The 19,062-nt window shown below is 42.4% G+C and overlaps 1 protein-coding gene across 1 annotated transcript in view; it reads right to left on the minus strand.

The window, feature by feature from the left end:
- The window catches only part of PRLR (prolactin receptor), a 204,533-nt gene that overhangs the window by 55,491 nt on the left and 129,980 nt on the right, over positions 1-19,062 (minus strand). The window contains exon 2 of the mRNA XM_088827647.1: positions 2,379-2,439. The gene's annotated coding sequence lies outside the window, so the exon portion shown is untranslated. The remainder of the gene's footprint in view (positions 1-2,378; positions 2,440-19,062) is intronic.

A 19,062-nucleotide genomic window follows, 5' to 3' on the forward strand; every position in this document is an offset into this window, starting at 1 on the left:
ATATATATCTATCTAAATCACTTTGCTAAACAGAAGAAATTAACACAGCATTGTAAATCAACTATACTTTAATTAAAAAACAAAATTAACCTGTCCTGTGTCCCAACTCCATGGCCCTTTCCTTAAGAGACATACCAACAAGCTAATCTGATAAATTCCTACCAGTGAATTAAAATCTTACTCCTATTAGGTAAATGCATAGGTTTTGCACAATGCCATACTTTAGTCAATCCAGAGTCTCAATTGACAGGCATTGGAAGGACTCTGGCAGGCAAGCACAGTAGGTGAAAAGATTATAGGCTTAGAAGTTTAGACTCACTTCAAAGCATATGCTATGGACGGGCACATCCTCCCTGGTGCCCTGGGCTGCTCTGCAGTTCCTGCTAGTCTCTTAAAGCCTGGAGAGAGTTAAGGTTAAAGTTGTGTAGATGGGAGCCTGGGAAAGAACTGGAGGTGGGAGGGTTGGAATGAGCAGAGACCAAAGGATGCCAAGATCTTGCAAAAGAACCTGGCATGCCCTTCAGAGTGGCATTCTGTTCCACCCTGGGCGGTGTGGAGGTGCCAGGGAAAGGTTGTTAGGAAGAGATCACTGCCATGGGGATAGGACTGAAGGGTTAATAGTTCGAAGAGACCAGAAACCATACTGAAGGCCACAAAATGGACTGTGGCCCTTGCAGTGGGGTCACAGATGGGAACTGGAATTCTACTCTTAATTCTAATCCCCCCTTTTATTTTCTTCTGAATTTTTTTCTGAATATTACTTTTTTGGATGTTCCTTTCACCCCGAAACTGAGCAGCATTTCTGTTTCTCTTGGACAACCATGGGACAGCTCTCAAGTTCTTGCCTGTGTTTTCAGATACCTACTGGCATCAAAGCCAACACTTTCATGTCAAATACTAGGTTGGGTAAAGGGTGAGGATAATGAGGGGTGGATGCGTTTTATAAGTATATTTATAAACAGGCTTCCCAGGTGGCTCAGTGGTAAAGATTTAGGAAATTGCAGGATAATTTTGGCCAGAATTCTCATCTATTCATGACTTAGTCAGTTTCATATTTTCATGAGTCCTTAACTTTCTCTGAAAGAGAAAGTGCATCCTCAGGGTGACATGAGTCAAGCGGGTCTCCAAGGGTCTAGGTTCCATTTTACTATAGTGTATACAGAGGGAAATTTGGTTCCTCCATCTGTCAAATGGACTCATAATACTTCATGACCTATTTATCAGCTGGGCCTGGCATCTTAGGGAGATGGAATTGGAGCATGGTATGTGAGTTGGCTGGAGAAGGCAATGGCACCCCACTCCAGTACTCTTGCCTGGCAAATCCCATGGATGGAGGAGCCTGGTAGGCTGCAGTCCATGGGATCGCTACAAGTCAGACATGACTGAGTGACTTCACTTTCACCTTTCACTTTCATGCACTGGAGAAGGAAATGGCAACCCACTCCAGTGTTCTTGCCTGGAGAATCCCAGGGACAGGAGAGCCTGGTGGGCTGCTGTCTATGGGGTCACACAGAGTTGGACACGACTGAAGCGACTTGGCAGCAGCAGCAGCATGTGAGTTGGCATGAAGAGGGAACAATGAGTTAAGCACTTCTATCTGACTCCAACTCCAGAATGGCAATAGGATATTGTAGGTGGGGAGAGGGAACCAGTAACTCGTGAGATCCAAGTTAGCAGATTGTGCCTGGGGCTCAGTGGGTTGTGGGGCCATGAAATGACTTTCCTTGTTGGTAGTGGATGAGGAAGTTGACTGTCAGTGGGTTGGAAAGGAGAGGACATGCAGCTGTTACAATATTCAGGGGCTGAAAGGGGGACAGAAAGCCATGGCAAGAATTTATGCAAAGGGACTTCCCTGGTGGTCCAGAGGCTAAGACTCTGCGCTCCCAACACAGGATGCCCAGGTTCAATCCCTGGCAGGGGAACTAGATCCCACATACCGCAACTAAGAATTCACATGCTGCAACAAGAACCAGGTGCAGCCAAATAAACAAATATTAAAAACATATCTATGCAGAGCTTCTTGGGAAAATAAAAGCAAATGTGATACTTCTTTTTTCTGATTTTATAAGAATAAAACAGTCATTGTTGAAATTCCCTCAAGTACAGAAAACTATACAGAGAAAATTAAAATCTCCCATAACTGCACCCCAAGGAGATACCATGTGTTAACAGGTATAGTATTTTCTTTGAGAAAAACAGAGAAGGATTTTCTGGGTAGGACAAAGGTCTTTGAGAACAGCAGAATGCAACAACATGGATATTGACAGCTTTGGAATTATTCTGTGAGCCTAGAGAGGAGTCCCTGCTTGAGCTTGGATGAAGCAACAGCAGGACAGAAGGGTGGTGTGACAGAGGGGCACATGTCAAGTTCCCCTTACCTCAGGGTTCACACGGAAAGCATCCTCAGAGTTTGTCTCCATGAACAGAAGTGTTCTTTAGCTGAAAGAGGAAATGACTCATTTTAGCTCAAAGATGACAAAACAGGAGATGCCATTTCTGACTCACTTTGCAGCAAGACTGAAATTACTGCACTTAAGTGATGGCATAAGCCAACTCTAGCTTTTTTGTTCTTTTTTTAATTAGTTTTCTATGGGGTTGCTAAGAGTCAGACACGACTTCACTTTCACTTTTCACTTGCATGCATTGGAGAAGGAAATGGCAACCCACTCCAGTGTTCTTGCCTGGAGAATCCCAGGGATGGGGAGCCGGGTGGGCTGCTGTCTATGGGGTCGCACAGAGTCAGACACGACTGAAGCGACTTAGCAGCAGCAGCAGCCTTAGTGTTAGTCGCTCAGTCGTGTCCAACTCTTTTCGATCCCATGGACTATAGTCCACTAGGCTCCTCTATCCATGGAGAATCCTCCAGGCAAGAACACTGCAGTGGGTGGTCATTCCCTTTTCCAGGGGATCTTCCAGACCCAGGGATCGAACCCAGGTCTCCTGCATTGTAGGCAGATTCTTTACCATCTGAGGCTCTACGGAAGCCCTCTAGCAACCTTGGTGGTGGTGGTTTAGTCACTAAGTCATGTCCGATTCTTGAGACCCCATGGACTGTAGCTCCATGCCCGTGGGATTCTCTGCCCATGGGATTCTCCAGGCAAGAATACTGGAGTGGGTTGCCATTTCTTTCTCCTTATTATGAAGTAATTTTAAAACTTATAGATGACTTGCAAAAACATTAAAAAAAATTTTATATACCCTTTACCCAGATCTCCTAATTGTTAATATTTTGCCACATTTAGTTTATTCTTTTCTGTATACACAAGTGTTTATTTTTACTGAATCATTTGAGAATAAGTCATGATGTCTCTTTACCCTTCAATATTTCAGTATTTTTCCTAAGAGCAGAGGCATTCTCTTACATAACTGTAATGTAATTAGTTAAAATCAGGAAATTAACACTTATATTAATAGTACATGCATGCTCAGTTGTGTTTGACCCTTTGTGACCTCATGGACTGTAGCCTGCCAAACTCCTCTGTCCATGGAATTTTCTAGGCAAGAATATGGGAGTGGGTTGCCATTTCCTCCTCCAGGGGATCTTCCCGACTCAGGGATTGAATCTGCATCTCCTGTGTCTCCTGCATTGGCAGGCAGAATCTCTAAAATAGTAAAAATCACTGATATAGTACCATTACCTAATCTACAGATCTTTGTTACATGTTGTCAGTTATCCTAATTGGGATTCGATTTTGCAAATCTGGCCCTGGAGATCCTAAATGAAATTTATTGACATATGCTGTCATTGACATGACTAAACTGGGAACCTGGCCACTCCAACTCAAAGCTCAAGTTGGATTCTATCTTACGGGTTCATATTAGCATTGGCAGAAGCCTGCTTTTCAAAATGTGAATAATTTAGACGCCCGGCTCCGGCGGCGCAGGCGCAGACGCGGGAGACGCCCGGCTCCGGCGGCGCAGACGCGGGAGACGCCCGGCTCCCGCGCAACCGACCACGTGCAGAATCGTGGCTGAGATGAGCTACCCCGCGCCCAGGGTTAGGGCGGTGGCCGAGAGGAGCTGTACCATGTTCATGAGGCGGTGGCTGCTTGGGCACCGGAGGGCCGAGAGGAGCTGATCTATATTCAAAGCAGGAGGCGCGGCCTTGAGGAGATACCCCTCGTCCAAGGTAAGGTACAGCGGCTGCGCCTTGCTGGAGCAGCTGGGAAGAGATACTCCACGACCAAGTGGAATATAAGAATCCAGTGTTCTGGGGAGGAAGGAACAAGATGGCGGAGGGATAAGATGGCAAGACCACTTTCTCCCCCACAAATTCATCAAAAGAACATTTGAACGCGGAGTAAAGTCCACAAAACAACTTCTGAATACTGGCAGAGGATATCAGGCTCCCAGAAAAGCAGCCCATTGTCTTCTAAAGGAGAGAGAAGAAATCCAGCTCCACCCACCAGAACACCGACACATGCTTCCCTAACCAGGGAACCCGGACAAGTCACCCGTCCAACCCCACACACAGCGAAGAAACTACGTAATAAAGAGAACTCCACAAACTGCAAGAAGAGGGAAAGGCCACCCCAAGCAAAGCAATATAAGCAAGATGAAGAGGCAGAGAAATACCCAGCAAGTAAAGGAACAAGATAATTGCCCACCAACACAAACAAAAGAAGAAGATATAGGGAATTTACCTGATAAAGAATTTCAAATTTTGATGGTGAAAATGATTCAAAATCTTGAAAGCAAAATGGAGTTACAGATAAATAACCTGGAGAAAAGGATTGAGAAGATGGAAGAAAGATTTAATAAGGACTTAGAAGAAATAAAAAAGAGTCAGTATACAATGAATAATGCAATAGATGAGATCAGAAACACTCTGGAGGGAACAAACAGTAGAATAACAGAGGCAGAAGACAGGATAAGCGAACTAGAAGATAGAATTGTAGAAATAAATGAAACAGAGAGGAAAAAAGAAAAACGAATTAAAAGAAATGAGGACAATATTAGAGCCCTCTGGGACAATGTTAAACGCTCCAACATTCGAATCATAGGAGTCCCAGAAGAAGAAGACAAAAAGAAAGACCATGAGAGAATATTTGAGGAGATAATAGTTGAAAACTTCCCTAAAATGGGGAAAGAAATAATCACCCAAGTCCAAGAAACCCAGAGAGTCCCCAACAGGATAAACCCAAGGCGAAATACTCCAAGACACATATTAATCAAATTAACAAAGATCAAACACAAAGAACAAATATTAAAAGCAGCAAGGGAAAAGCAGCAAATAACACACAAGGGGATTCCCATAAGGATAACAGCTGATCTTTCAACAGAAACTCTTCAGGCCAGAAGGGACTGGCAAGACATACTTAAAGTGATGAAAGAAAATACCCTACAGCCCAGATTACTATACCCAGCAAGGATCTCATTCAAATATGAAGGAGAAATCAAAAGCTTTACAGACAAGCAAAAGCTGAGGGAATTCAGCATCACCAAACCAGCTCTCCAACAAATGCTAAAGGATCTTCTATAGACAGGATACACAGAAAGAGTGTATAAACTTGAACCCAAAGCAATAAAGAAAATGGCTACGGGATCGTACTTATCAATAATTACCTTAAACGTAAATAGGTTGAAATTTTCAAAAAGGCTAGGAAACAATTCTCATAGCCATCAATAGTTCAGTGTTGAGTTCATGAATAGTTTTTAAAGTTTGGGACAAACTGTAGTATTTGCTATTTGAAGTACTATTTGTAATTGGTATATTACGATGTAACATTGGTCTTCATTTCCATCTTAAAACGCCTAAAAATGCCTAACAGGTTTTTAGATTTGTGAATTTTAGTTGAAATGTATTTTACGATGTTACTAAACCTGCAGAAATATTGAAATATTTCAGAGAACTTATTCACTGTGCATTTAATTTATTTTATTTATAAAAGTTATGAACTGTAGAAAGTTTTACTTGTTGGGTCAAATGCTTGTTGCATTTGAAGTGCTAGTTACAAGAAAATCAAATACCTTCAATGTATAAATGCTATTAAGTTTTTAAAGGACTCTGGAGTATAAGTAAGTTTGTTTAAAGAAATTTAGTCTGTTCAACTTGAAAAAAATAAATAAAATTGGAAAAAAAAAAAAAACAAAATGTGAATAATTTTTGGTTGTGACCATGTTGTTCCCCGGGTTGTTGGGTGTGGGCTTCTATTAGCTGGGCTGTGGCCATCCGGAATCGTGATTCCTATCTCGTTTCTTCCAGTATATCTGGCTCTAGATTTTGTCTAAGATGTTTTAAACTCTGGGGACTGATTGGCCAGGCTCCGTGAAGATTAAGGTGACAACTGCTAATAGAGTGGATCTGAGGGACTTCCCTGGTGGTCCAGTGGCTAAGACTCTATGTTCCCAAAATCAGGGGGCCTTGGTACTAGATCTTACATGCTGCAATTAAGACCCAGTGTGGTCAAACAGATAAATAAAAATAAATATTAAAAATAGTATAGATCTGATTTAGAAAAAAAAGGATTTCAGGACTTGAACACAAAATAGGTTGCTAAATGCATATAGATAATAATGCCCCTTCCCAGGTGGCACAGTGGTAAAGAATCCATCTAAAAATGCAGGAGATGCAAGAGACTCAGGTTCAATCCTCAGGATTGGGAAGATCCCCCATTTCAGTATTCTTGCCTGGAGAATTCCATGGACAGAGGAGCCTAGTGGGCTACAGTCCATGTGGTCGCAAAGAGTCAGACATAACTGAGCCCATGTGTGTGCGCGCGCACACACACACACAATTCCTAATTTAGTGCTCAATTGTCTCTTGCACACTCCATGCAAAAACAATCTAACCAGAGTAGCAGAACAAATAATACTTAAAAATAATTTCTATGTCTTCAAAATCCAGACTTCTGGGGATTATTGTTAGAGGAATCCAGCGCTGAGTATTCTACATGTTGACTCAACTCCTATAGGAGGAAGTGGACAGTCGGCAGCTGTGGATTCCTACCAGCAGCTTTATGCATCTTGAATCTCTCTCAGATACCCTACTCTCTCAACATCACCGCTACTGGCCTAATGAATGGAGAGACCAGACATCCTTGTTTTAAACATTTGTACTGAAGTGTAGTTGATTTACAATGTTGTTTAGCTTCAGGTGTACAGCAAAGTGAATCAGTTATACACACATTGTTGTTTAGTCACTGAGTCACGTCTAACTCTTTAGCAACCCTGTGGACTGTAGCCTGCCAGGTTCCTCTGTCCATGGGGTTTCCCAGGCAAGAATACTGGAGTAGGCAGCCATTCCCTACTCATAGGATTTTCCCGACCCAGGGATAGACTTCACATCTCCTGCATTGGCAGGCAGGTTCTTTATCATTGAGCCACCAGGGAAGCCCTATACATATATTACATCCACTCTTTTTTAGATTCCTTTTCTATATAAACCTTTACAGAGCATTGAATAGCATTCTGTCTGCTACACAGCAGGTCCTTATTAGTTATCTGTTTTATATATATTAGTGTATATACATCAATCCCAATCTTCCAATTTATCCCTCACTCCTACTCACCCCCTGGTAACTGTAAGCTGAAGCACATCAGACAAAGACAGATATCATATGATATCACTTATATGTGGAATATAAATAGGTACAAATGAACTTATCTATAAAACAGAAATAGAGGAACAGAGAATGCAGACATTTTGCAATAAAAGCCTATGATTTGATGAGGCCATAAAATGGCCAGTTCCAAGGCATCTGAAAATGAGTGCTCATCATACAACTGTCCGGGGCAGCTTTCTCAGAAGCCGTCCATTTTTCTCCATAGGATACAGTGATACTGAATTTTTCATTTTAAAATTCTGAACATTCTAGAGTGTATTTTAGATTTTGGGAATGATTTCAGGACTTAAAGCCCTCTCCTTGATAATGTTGTAACTCTGTTTAGAACAAATGCTGCTCTGTTCTGTTAGCTGCTGCTGCTGCGTCACTTCAGTCGTATCCGACTCTGTGTGACCCCATAGACAGAAGCCCACCAGGCTCCCCCGTCCCTGGGATTCTCCAGGCAAGAACACTGGAGTGGGCTGCCATTTCCTTCTCTAATGTGTGAAAGTGAAAAGTGAAAGTTAAGTCGCTCAGTCATCTCCGACCCTTAGCGACCCCACGGACTGCAGCCTACCAGGATGACACCAAAAGCAGAAAACTAATCACAATCAAGAGCTGGCCTGGACCACTACTCTTCCTTCTCTACCTACTCAAACTCTGAACCAGCATATCTTTCTGACAATGATGTTTAATCTCCATGTTCCTCTCCAATTCACTTGGAAGACATATCCCTACTCTTACAGTGGATACTGGCAAGTCTGCTCTGTTACCTCCCAAATTAAATCCAAACTCTTTTTACCCTTTGGCGGGAAGCCCTGAGGGGTCAGCAGGGGCTGGGAAGGGTGCAGGAGTGGAGCCCAGGAGGGCTGCCCTGGGGGTGGAAATTCAGTCAGGATTCTGGGGCAAGAGAATATAAAGGATATTATAGATTTTCCCCTCATTTTTGCAGTTCAACAATCACTGATTGAGTACTAGGTCTTGGACTCACTTCATTCATTCATCTATTTATTCATTCAGAATGAAAAAATGCCTGGCACACCATTTGCTGGAGAAGGGCATGGCAACGCACTCCAGTATTCTTGTCTGGAAAATCCCATGGACAGAGGAGCCTAGCGGGCTACAGTCCATAGAGTTGCACAGAGTCAGACATGACTGAAGCGACTTAGCATGCATGTACGCACACCATTTAGCCATCCCTCATGCCCACACCTCCTCCTGCTTCTGCTCTGTGCCCCGTGGGCTGGCTCCTCTCTTGTGACTCTTGTCATTCAGCTCTGTCTGGTTCCCGCCCACAGCAGGCAGAGAATGGGAGAAGAACACATCAGGGTAGCTATCTCCCAACACCCCTGCCTTCTTCCTAGCCTGGTTCCAGCAGTGTCTCTGTCTCCATGGCCACAGTTCCAGGTGGGCATCCCCCTTCCATGGTTCCATCTCTCAGTGGGTCCTGGAAAGACCTCTCCCTGCCCATTCCCCTCGAGGCAGAGGCTGGTGACAAATTCCCTTATTAGTTTTCTCAACTCTGCCCACCATTATGTAAATTATAACATTCTATTAAAAATCTTAGCAGAGTATGTCATCTTTTTCCTTTCTGACCCTGACTGCTACAGCCCTTGAATGCATGCTGAATTGTTTTCTGATTATTTTGGACAGACTGGAAAGATTAAAGTTTTGTGAACACTGCTCAACACTTGGCTTCACCAGTGCAGGATGGGAAGTCATGACTTCTGGACTTTCCACCCCAGAAGCTCCTGGGGTAGAAATCTCAGAGATTTAGTCCTTTATAGACTCCAGTATTGTGTGTCAAAGACTGACCTGATCTCTGACCACATAATTGGGAGTATGGTGACCAGAAGAAAGGTGATAGTGCCACTTAATTCTATCTCCATTTACAGTTCTAGGCTCAGTTCTGGGCTTCCCACTTTAAGAGGAGACATGTTAGTTGTCTCTAAGCACTTGAAGTCTGTCATATAGAGCAGAAGTTGAACAATTTTTTCTTTAAGGACCAAATAGCAAATATTTTTGGCCTAGATGGCCATACATTCTCTGTTGTGACCGCTTTATTGTGCAAAAGCAGTTGTGGACAATATGTGAATGAATAGGCTTGAATGTGTTATAATAAAACTTTATTTACAAAAATAAATGGTGGGCTGAATTTTGCCTGTAGGCATTATTCTGCTGACTTCTGATAGGAAGGGAAGTATTAGATTTATTCTGGTTGTTTCCATAAGTCAGGAGTTAGATCAATGTGTAAAAATTGTAGGGGGCGGGTAGATTTGTGCCATGAAATAAAAAGATGCTTGCTCCTTTGAAGGAAAGCTATGACAAACCTAGACAGCATATTAAAAAGCAAAGATATCACGTTGCCAACAAAGGTCTGTCTAGTCAAAGCTATGATTTTTTTCAGTAGTCATGTTAAGGTGTGAGAGTCAGACCATAAAGAAGGCAGATCATCAAAGAATTGATGCTTTCAAATTATAGTGCTTTAAAAGACTCTTCAGAGTCCCGTGGACTGCAAGGAGATCAAACCAGTCAGTCCTAAAGTAATCAATCCTGAAAATTCATTGGAAGGATGGATGCTGAAGCTGAAGCTCCAATACTCTGGCACCTGATGCGAAGAGCTAAGTCATTGGAAAAGACCCTGATGCTGGGAAAAATTGAAAGCAAAAGAGAAGAGGGCAGCGGAGGATGAGATGGTTGGAAAGCATCACCGACTCAATGGACACGAGTTTGAGTAAACTCTGGGAGATAGTGAAGGACAGGGAAGCCTAGCATGCTGCAGTCCATGGGGTTGCAAAAAGCCAGACATGACTGAGCAACCGAACAACAACAGATTTGTGCTAATTTTCAGGAAGCTCTTTCTAAAGGTGACAACTGTCCCCAAACAGGATGAGCTGGCTCAAGAGGTGGTAGGTTTCTTGTCACTGAAAGTATTCAAAGGAGAAGCTGAGTGTCACAAAATAATTTTCTGCAAAGCACTGAGAGTAACTCAGATGATGTGGGTGGCATACATCTATATGTATACTCAGCATAGTACCACACACAGTACATCTTCTAGATTTTATATTCTTGAGAAGAGAGGCTGTGCCATATATATCTCCACATCCTGCCCACTCCTGAAAGCCTAGGATACTACTTTAAAACACGGTGGGTGTGACCAATACATGTTTTGTCAACCTGGCTCTTTAAGTAAAATCTGGCTGACAGATGAATTAAACTAATTTGTCTTTAGTATAGTCATCAGTGCTAGTCATGTTAAATTAGTTCAATTACTTCTAATAAGCTTAGCATTCAGGATTTTCACTGAAAAGAGCAGAGATAACAGTCAACATTTATCAAGTTCTGGAAAATATGCCAGCTACTGCGCTAAGAGCTTTACATGCATTATCTTGTTCAATTCTCCCCAAACCAATGAGGTAGAGATATCAACATCCCATTTTATTGATGAAGAAACTGAAATTCAGAGAGGTCTCAAAAATGGTAAGTGGCATAACCAAAAATCGAGCTGAGATGATGTCAAAGGCTGTGGTCCAACCACAATCTATCCTGCTTCTCATTCATTCTTTCAGTATTCAGCAAACACTGATTGGCTGCCTGCTGTTTGCCAAACGCTTTAGATGCTGAAGACAGAGCTGCGATTATAAACAGATCAAATCCAGGTGACAAAGGAATTTCGTTCTGGAGTATAAAGGGGATGGATGTATCATTGACAAAGAAGATGTTAAATGATAATTCATCACAAGACACAGAGATTAAACAGATAATATTTCTGTCCATATCAGAGCTTTGGGTATAGCCCTAACTAATGCGTTTATCCTGTATGCAGGTCAGGAAGCAAACAGTCAGAACTGTACATGGAACAACAGACTGGTTCCAAATAGGAAAAGGAGTATCTCAAGGCTGTATATTGTCACCCTGCTTATTTCACTTATACGCAGAGTACATCATGAGGAACGCTGGGCTGGAAGAAGCACAAGCTGGAATCAAGATTGCTGGGAGAAATATCAATAACCTCAGATATGCAGATGACACCACCCTTATGGCAGAAAGTGAAGAGGAACTCAAAAGCCTCTTGATGAAAGTGAACGAGGAGAGTGAAAAGGTTGGCTTGAAGCTCAACATTCAGAAAACAAAGATCATGGCATCTAGTCCCATCACTTCACGGGAAATAGATGGAAAAACAGTGGAGATGGTGTCAGACTTTATTTTTTGGGGCTCCAAAATCACTGCAGATGCAGATTGCAGCCATGAAATTAAAAGACGCTTCAGTTCAGTTCAATTCAGTCGCTCAGTCGTGTCCGACTCTCCGCGACCCCATGAATCACAGCACACCAGGCCTCCCTATCCATCACCAACTAGATAGTATATTAAAAAGCAGAGACATTACTTTGCCAACCAAGGTCCGTCTAGTCAAGGCTATGGTTTTTCCCGTGGCCATGTACTGATGTGAGAGTTGGACTGTGAAGAAAGCTGATTGCCGAAGAATTGATGCTTTTGAACTGTGGTGCTGGAGAAGACTCTTGAGAGCCCCTTGGACTGCAAGGAGATCCAACCAGTCCATTCTAAAGGAGATCAATCCTGAGTGTTCATTGGAAGAACTGATGCTAAAGCTGAAACTCCAATACTTTGGCCACCTCATGCAACGAGTTGACTCACTGGAAAAGACTCTGATGCTGGGAAAGGTTGAGGGCGGGAGGAGAAGGGGACGACGGAGAATGAGATGGCTGGATGGCATCACCAACTCGATGGACATGAGTTTGAGTGAACTCCGGGAGTTGGTGATGGATAGGGAGGCCTGGCGTGCTGTGATTCATGGGGTCGCAGAGAGTCGGACATGACTGAGCGACTGAACTGAACTGAACTAACTGAATGCGTTTATCCAAGCTCTTTTTTTCTACTGACTTTGACTGAAGTTTAGTCTTTTTGTCAAATTCTCAGATGCATTCAGATTTTCAGAAGGAAGTTTCAAGCATTTTGGTAACTTGATAGAGATCACTATGACAATTTGTAGATCTGTGAATGAAGCCCTGGAAGGGAAAATAATCCTGTAAAGCACTCAGGAATCACTCTTCCAGGGTAGGTTGAATCTGAGCATCATCAATCTGGGAGACCAGAGGCAACTGATGAAAAGAGGGGGAAAAAGCTAGTTTGGTTAACATAAAAATAAATTAAAAAATAACCCTTGGCAACATTTTTTCTCTCCCCTGAAACACAGAAATGTAAAGAGCCTATAAAGAGCCTAAAATTCTCTCAGTTCTCAATATATAAAAAAATCAGTATTAATAACAAATGCTACAATGTGGAGAGAACCTGATCCCATACAGCAGTCCCCAATGTTTTTGGCATCAGGAGCAGAAGATAAATTTTCGATGGACAGGGGTGTTGCGGAGGGATGGTTTTGGAATGATTCAAGAACATTACATTTATTGTGCACTTTATTTTATTATTATATCAGCTCCACCTCCGATCATCAGGCATTATCCTGGAAGTTGGGGAGTCCAGCATATGGAGAGGAAAACACACCAATTTGGGTCAAGGGGATGGGCCTTGTTTAGAAGGATGAGAACTACTGGGATGCCCAGGAGTGGACTGTACCAAAGGGAAATTACAAAACCTTGACTTAGGTTGATAATGAAAAGAGAAAGAGAGCAAGAAGGCTAAGGTTCACACAGTGCAAAGCCAAATTGTCAAGTCCAACTGGCAAATGCTGGCTGGAATGGGAGACAGAGCCTGAAGGCCAGGGGCTGAATAAACACAAGCTCAGAGGAGAAAGTGAAGGAATGCAGCACTTTGTGTCTTTCTGGAAGCTAAACACATGGGGTGGGCATGGATAGCCTAGTTAAAAGAACAGGATAAAAACTGACAAAACAGTAGTAATACTTTTGCAATTCCAAAATTCCTTTTGTTAGTAGATGGCAGTGATTTTCAGAATGGTGAGTCCTTACAGTGTCAGCATAATCTTACTTAGAAAATGGCTAGCTGACCCAGCAATCCCACTTCTGGGCATACACACCGAGGAAACCAGAATTGAAGGAGACACATGTACCCCAATGTTCATTGCAGCACTGTTTATAATAGCCAGGACATGGAAGCAACCTAGATGTCCATCTGCAGATGAATGGATAAGAAAGCTGTGGTACATATATACAATGGAGTATTACTCAGCCATTAAAAAGAATGCATTTGAATCAGTTCTAATGAGGTGGATGAAACTGGAGCCTATTATACAGAGTGAAGTAAGCCAGAAAGAAAAATACCAATACAGTATACTAACGCATATATATGGAATTTAGAAATATGGTAACGATAACCCTGTATGCGAGGCAGCAAAAGAGACACAGATGTATTGAACAGTCTTTTGGACCCTGTGGGAGGGTGAGGGTGGGATGATTTGGGAGAATGGCATCGAAATATGTATATTATCATATGTGAAACGAATCGCCAGTCCAGGTTTGATGCATGAGACAGGATGCTTGGGGCTGGTGCACGGGGATGACCCAGAGGGATGGGATGGGGAGGGAGGTGGGAGGGGGATTCAAGATGGGGAACATATGTACACCCGGGGTGGATTTATGTCAATGTATGGCAAAACCAATACAATATTGTAAAGTAGTTAGCCTCCAATTAAAATTAAACAAAAAAATTAAAAAAAAAAAGAAAATGGCTAGAAAGCAGAGGATGATAATAATGACTTAACATTTATTGACTGCCAGACACAGCTTTTCAGCACTTTAATGCATTGTCTCATTTAACCTTCACAAGTGCGTTTTGATAACAACGCTCCTTAATAGACACCTACTTAAAAACTGATTAAAAACATAAGCACATTTGGAGGAATTGACAAAATGTCCTCAGAAACAAGTGATAGTCATTTATTCATTGATTCGTTTCCTGGACTATTTCTTCAGCCACCAGCAATCAAGCACCTAATACGTGCTGGGTACTGTTTAGGGTCTGTGCAGGGGTGATTTCATTGATTTCCCTCACTGTTCAACAGAGGGGCAGTAGAGAGAGCAAGGGACTGTGAGTGACAAAACATGGGTTCTGTTTTAGCCCCGCCTCCAATGGTTCCTGTGGATAGATCAGTTTTCTTCTCTGTTTAATGTATTCTAGTGTAAAATGAGGAGCTGGGACTACATGATGCTTGAGGTCTATACGAATTTAATGTTGAAAGTCGTCAGGGCTTTTATAATACACTGCAATTTATAATGACATTCATTTATATTCTATCATGATACACTTCCCGCCCCATCAGCTAAAAAATAATATTTAGAGCTTTAGAGAAATTTGCCAGGGCTCGAAGCAAGTTCCTTTGCTCTTTCCACTAGAAGTCTCTGTTTTATGCTTTGAGTTCATGCTTAGATTCCAGGAGACTCGTAAGAGAGTTGGGTGCAGATATGAGAAGAAAGGAAGAGATCCAGGAGACACAGAAGATGAGGAGAAGTTGTGAGTAGGAAAATGTGCCAATACTCAGGGGCTTTGTGTGTTGTTTGGGAAACCATTTAGGGCTGCTATGATCATTGACGAAGTGTATTCAAAGGCACAAGAAGAGAAATCCTCTAACTGGAGGAAATTACAAAGCAGTAGATTCAAATTCCCAAATCACTGCTCGCTGTGGATGGTGACTGTAGCCACGAAATTAAAAGATGCTTGTTCCTTGGAAGGAAAGTTATGACAAATCTAGACAGTGCATTAAAAAGCAAAGATGTCACTTTGCCTACAAAGGTCTGTGTAGTCAAAGCTATGGTTTTTCCGGAAGTCATGTATGGATGTGAGAGTTGGATCATAAAGGTTGAGCAACGAAAAATGGATGCTTTTGAACTTTGGTGTTGGAAAAAAATATTGCGAGTCCCTTGGAAAGCAAGATCAAACCAGTCCATCCTAAAGGAAATCAGTCCTGAATATTCATTGGAAGGACTGATGCTGAAGCTCCAATACTTTGAGTACCAGATGTGAAGAGCTGACTCACTGGAAAAGACCCTAATGCTGGGAAAGATTGAAGGCTATAGGAGAAAAGGGTGGCAGAGGATGAGATGGTTAAATATCATCATCGACTCAAGGGGCATGAGTTTGAGCAAACTCCGAGAGATAGTGGAGGACAGAGGAGCCTGGCATGCTGCAGTCATGGGCATGCCCATGGGGTTGCAAAGTCTGATATGACTTAGCAACTGAACAACAGATTCAAGTTCAATAATAGCATAGTGAAGTGTCTCCCTGGATATTCTACTTGTCCATTACTGAGCAGAACTACAATGAATGGGCCATATTATAAGGCAGAAGCCCTGGACTAGGAAGAATGCATTCTAAATGATGACTGTTATGCTCCAAACATGAAATGAGCCCCTGTGATAGGAGACCAACTCCTCATCACTGTGGATGCTTAAGCAGAGACCATATGAAACTGTAGAGGGGTTAAAGACTTGGATCAGACCCAGAAGATGAGTAAAGGAACTTCCAACTATGCTATGGTTCTGGTGACTGAAGTCTTACCATTTAAGCTGTAGTCTATCATCCCTGGGCTTCCCTGGTGGCTCAGCTGGTAAAGAATCTGCCTGCAATGTAGGAGACCTGGGTTTGACCTCTGGGTTGGGAAGATCCCCTGGAGAAAGGAATGGCTATCCACTCCAGTATCTGGCCTAGAGAATTCCATGGACTGTATCTGCAAAGAGTTAGATACAACTGAGCAACTTTCACATCACTGTCATCCCTTCTCTAGACTTTAGATATTCCTGCAATCATCCTTTGGGAATATTCAAAGACCTATCCCAGCTACTCATATTTAGGACAAGTTCCTCAATTCATTTCTTTCCAAGAAGTTCCCTGTATGGATCCTTGGGAGGATATCTACCTGACCTTGTCTTGATGTTTCCAACCTCCTATTCTTGAAAAATATCCAGGATAAGGGCTTCTCTGGAGGTCAGAGTTAAAACCAAACCCCACTGTGTTGAACCAACACATTGAAACTCTCAGTTAAGTTCAGTTCAGTCGCTCAGTCATGTCCGACTCTTTGAGACCCCATGGACTGCAGCACGCCAGGCTTCCCTGTTCATCATCGACTCTCAGAGCTTACTCAAACTCATGTCCATGGAGTCAGTGATGCCATCCAACCATCTCATCCTCTGTCATCCCCTTCTCCTCCTGCCTTCAATCCTTCCCAGCATCAGGGTCTTTTCCAAAGAGTCAGTTCTTCGCATCAGGTGATCAAAGTATTGGAGTTTCAGCTTCAGCATCAGTCTTCCCAATGAATATTCAGGACTGATTCCCTTTAGGATGGACTGGTTGGATCTCCTTGCAGTCCAAGGGACTCTCAAGAATATTCTTCAACACCACAGTTCAAAAGTATGAATTCTTCTTATAGTCTAACTCTCACATGCATTAATGACTACTGGAAAAACCATAGCTTTAACTAGACATTTGTTGGCAAAGTAATGTTTCTGCTTTTTAATATGCTGTCTAGGTTGGTCATAGATTTTCTTTCAAGGAGCAAGTGTTTTTTAATTTCATGGCTGCAGTCACCTTCTGCAGTGATTTTGGAGCCTAAGAAATTAAAGTCTGCCACTGTTGCCATTGTTTACCTATCTATTTGCCATGATGTGATGGGAATGGATACCAAGATCTTAGTTTTTTGAATGTTGAGTTTTAAGCCAGCTTTTTCACTTTCCTCTTTCACTTTCATCAAGAGGTTCTTCAGTTCTTTGCTTTCTGCCATAAGGCTGTGTCATCTGCATATTTGAGGTTATTGATATTTCTCCTGGAAATCTTAGTTCCAGCTTGTGCTTCATCCAGCCTGGCATTTTGCATGATGTACTTCTGCATTTAAGTTAAATAAGCAGGGTGACAATATGCAGCCTTGACGTACTCCTGTCCCGATTTGGAACCAATCTGTTGTTCCATGTCCAGTTCTAATTGTTGCTTCTTGACCTGCATACAGATTTCTCAGGATGCAGGTCAGGTGGTCTGGTATTCCCATCTCTTTAAGAATTTTCCACAGTTTGTTGTGATCCACACAGTCAAAGGCTTTGGTGTAGTCAATAAAGCAGATATAGATGTTTATCTGGAACTCTCTTGATTTTTTGATGGTCCAACGGATGATGGCAATTTGATCTCTGGTTCCTCTGCCTTTCCTAAATTAATCTTGAACATCTAGATGCTCATAGTTCACATACTGTTGAAGCCTGTCTTGGAGAATTTTGAGCATTACTTTGCTAGTGTGTGAGATAAGTGCAACTGTGCGGTAGTTTGAAGATTCTTTGGCATTGCCTTTCTTTGGGATTGGAATGAAAACTGACCTTTTCCAGTCCTATGGCCACTGCTGAGTTTTCCAAATTTGGTGGCATATTGGGTGCACCACTTTAACAGAATCAACTTTTAGGATATGAAACAGCTCAACTGGAATTCCATCACCTCCACTAGCTTCGTTGGTAGTGATGCTTCCTAAGGCCCATTAGACTTCACATTCCAGGATGTATGGCTCTAGGTGAGTGATCACGCCATCATGGTTATCTGGTCATGATGATCTTTTTTGTATAGTTCTGTGTATTCTGGCCACCTCTTAATATCTTTTGCTTCTGTTAGGTCCATACCATTTCTGTCCTTTATTGTGCCCACCTGTGCATGAAATGTTCCATTGGTATCTCTAATTTTCTTGAAGAGATCTCTAGTCTTTCCCATTCTATTGTTTTCCTCTATTTCTTTGTATTGATCACTGAGGAAGGCTTTCTTATCTCTCCTTGCTATTCTTTGGAACTCTGCATTGAAACTCTAGTCCACTGCCTAACAGGGTAACCCTTGCATTTGTCCAGTGCCCTTATTTCCCAAGCTATTTTCCATCTGCCAGTTTTACCAGAAGCAGAAAGTCAATTTGTATCCTGAAGGTAATCCCTTTCTCAAGAGAAGGTTCATGAAGTGCCTTGTAATACTGCAACACTGTGAAAGGTGAGAACTTTTATTATTGTTGTAACTTGCCCCAGGTCACAGGACAGCAGAGCCATATCTAACCAAGGTTCTTTAAAATTCTTTTGGGAATAAGTGTAGAGTAAATAAAGAGACCCTGATGCTGGGAAAGACAGAAGGAAAAAGAAGAGGGCTGCTGCTGATGAGATGGATAGATGGAATCACTGCCTTAGCGGACATGAACATAAGCAAACTGAGAGATGATGGAGGACAGGGAAGCCTGCATGGTGCTGCCGTCCACGGGGTCACAAAGAGTCGGACACGACTTAGCAACTGAACAACGACAACAAATAAAGAGAACCATCGATCGTTTACAAAGAACCAAAGTCCAGATCACCTTGATAGACTAGCAGGGAAGGGCAGAGTTTAGAGCCAGATTTTATAAGCCCAACAGCACCAAATTACAATCGCCGAAAAGTAGGTTGGTGGTTCTAGTCCCATCAATAGCCATGGCCCGAATGTGAGTCTGCATAAGTCTACCAGTGGTCATCTTGACTAGGGCAACCATGGGTTGAATGAGGTGGCCACCAGCAGTGGACCTGAACCAAAGGGCTTTCTGCTTTTT

Source organism: Moschus berezovskii, chromosome 18 (assembly GCF_049115385.1).
Source record: "Moschus berezovskii isolate FMDL1 chromosome 18, NW_MosBer_1.0, whole genome shotgun sequence".
NCBI classification, from domain to species: domain Eukaryota; kingdom Metazoa; phylum Chordata; class Mammalia; order Artiodactyla; family Moschidae; genus Moschus; species Moschus berezovskii.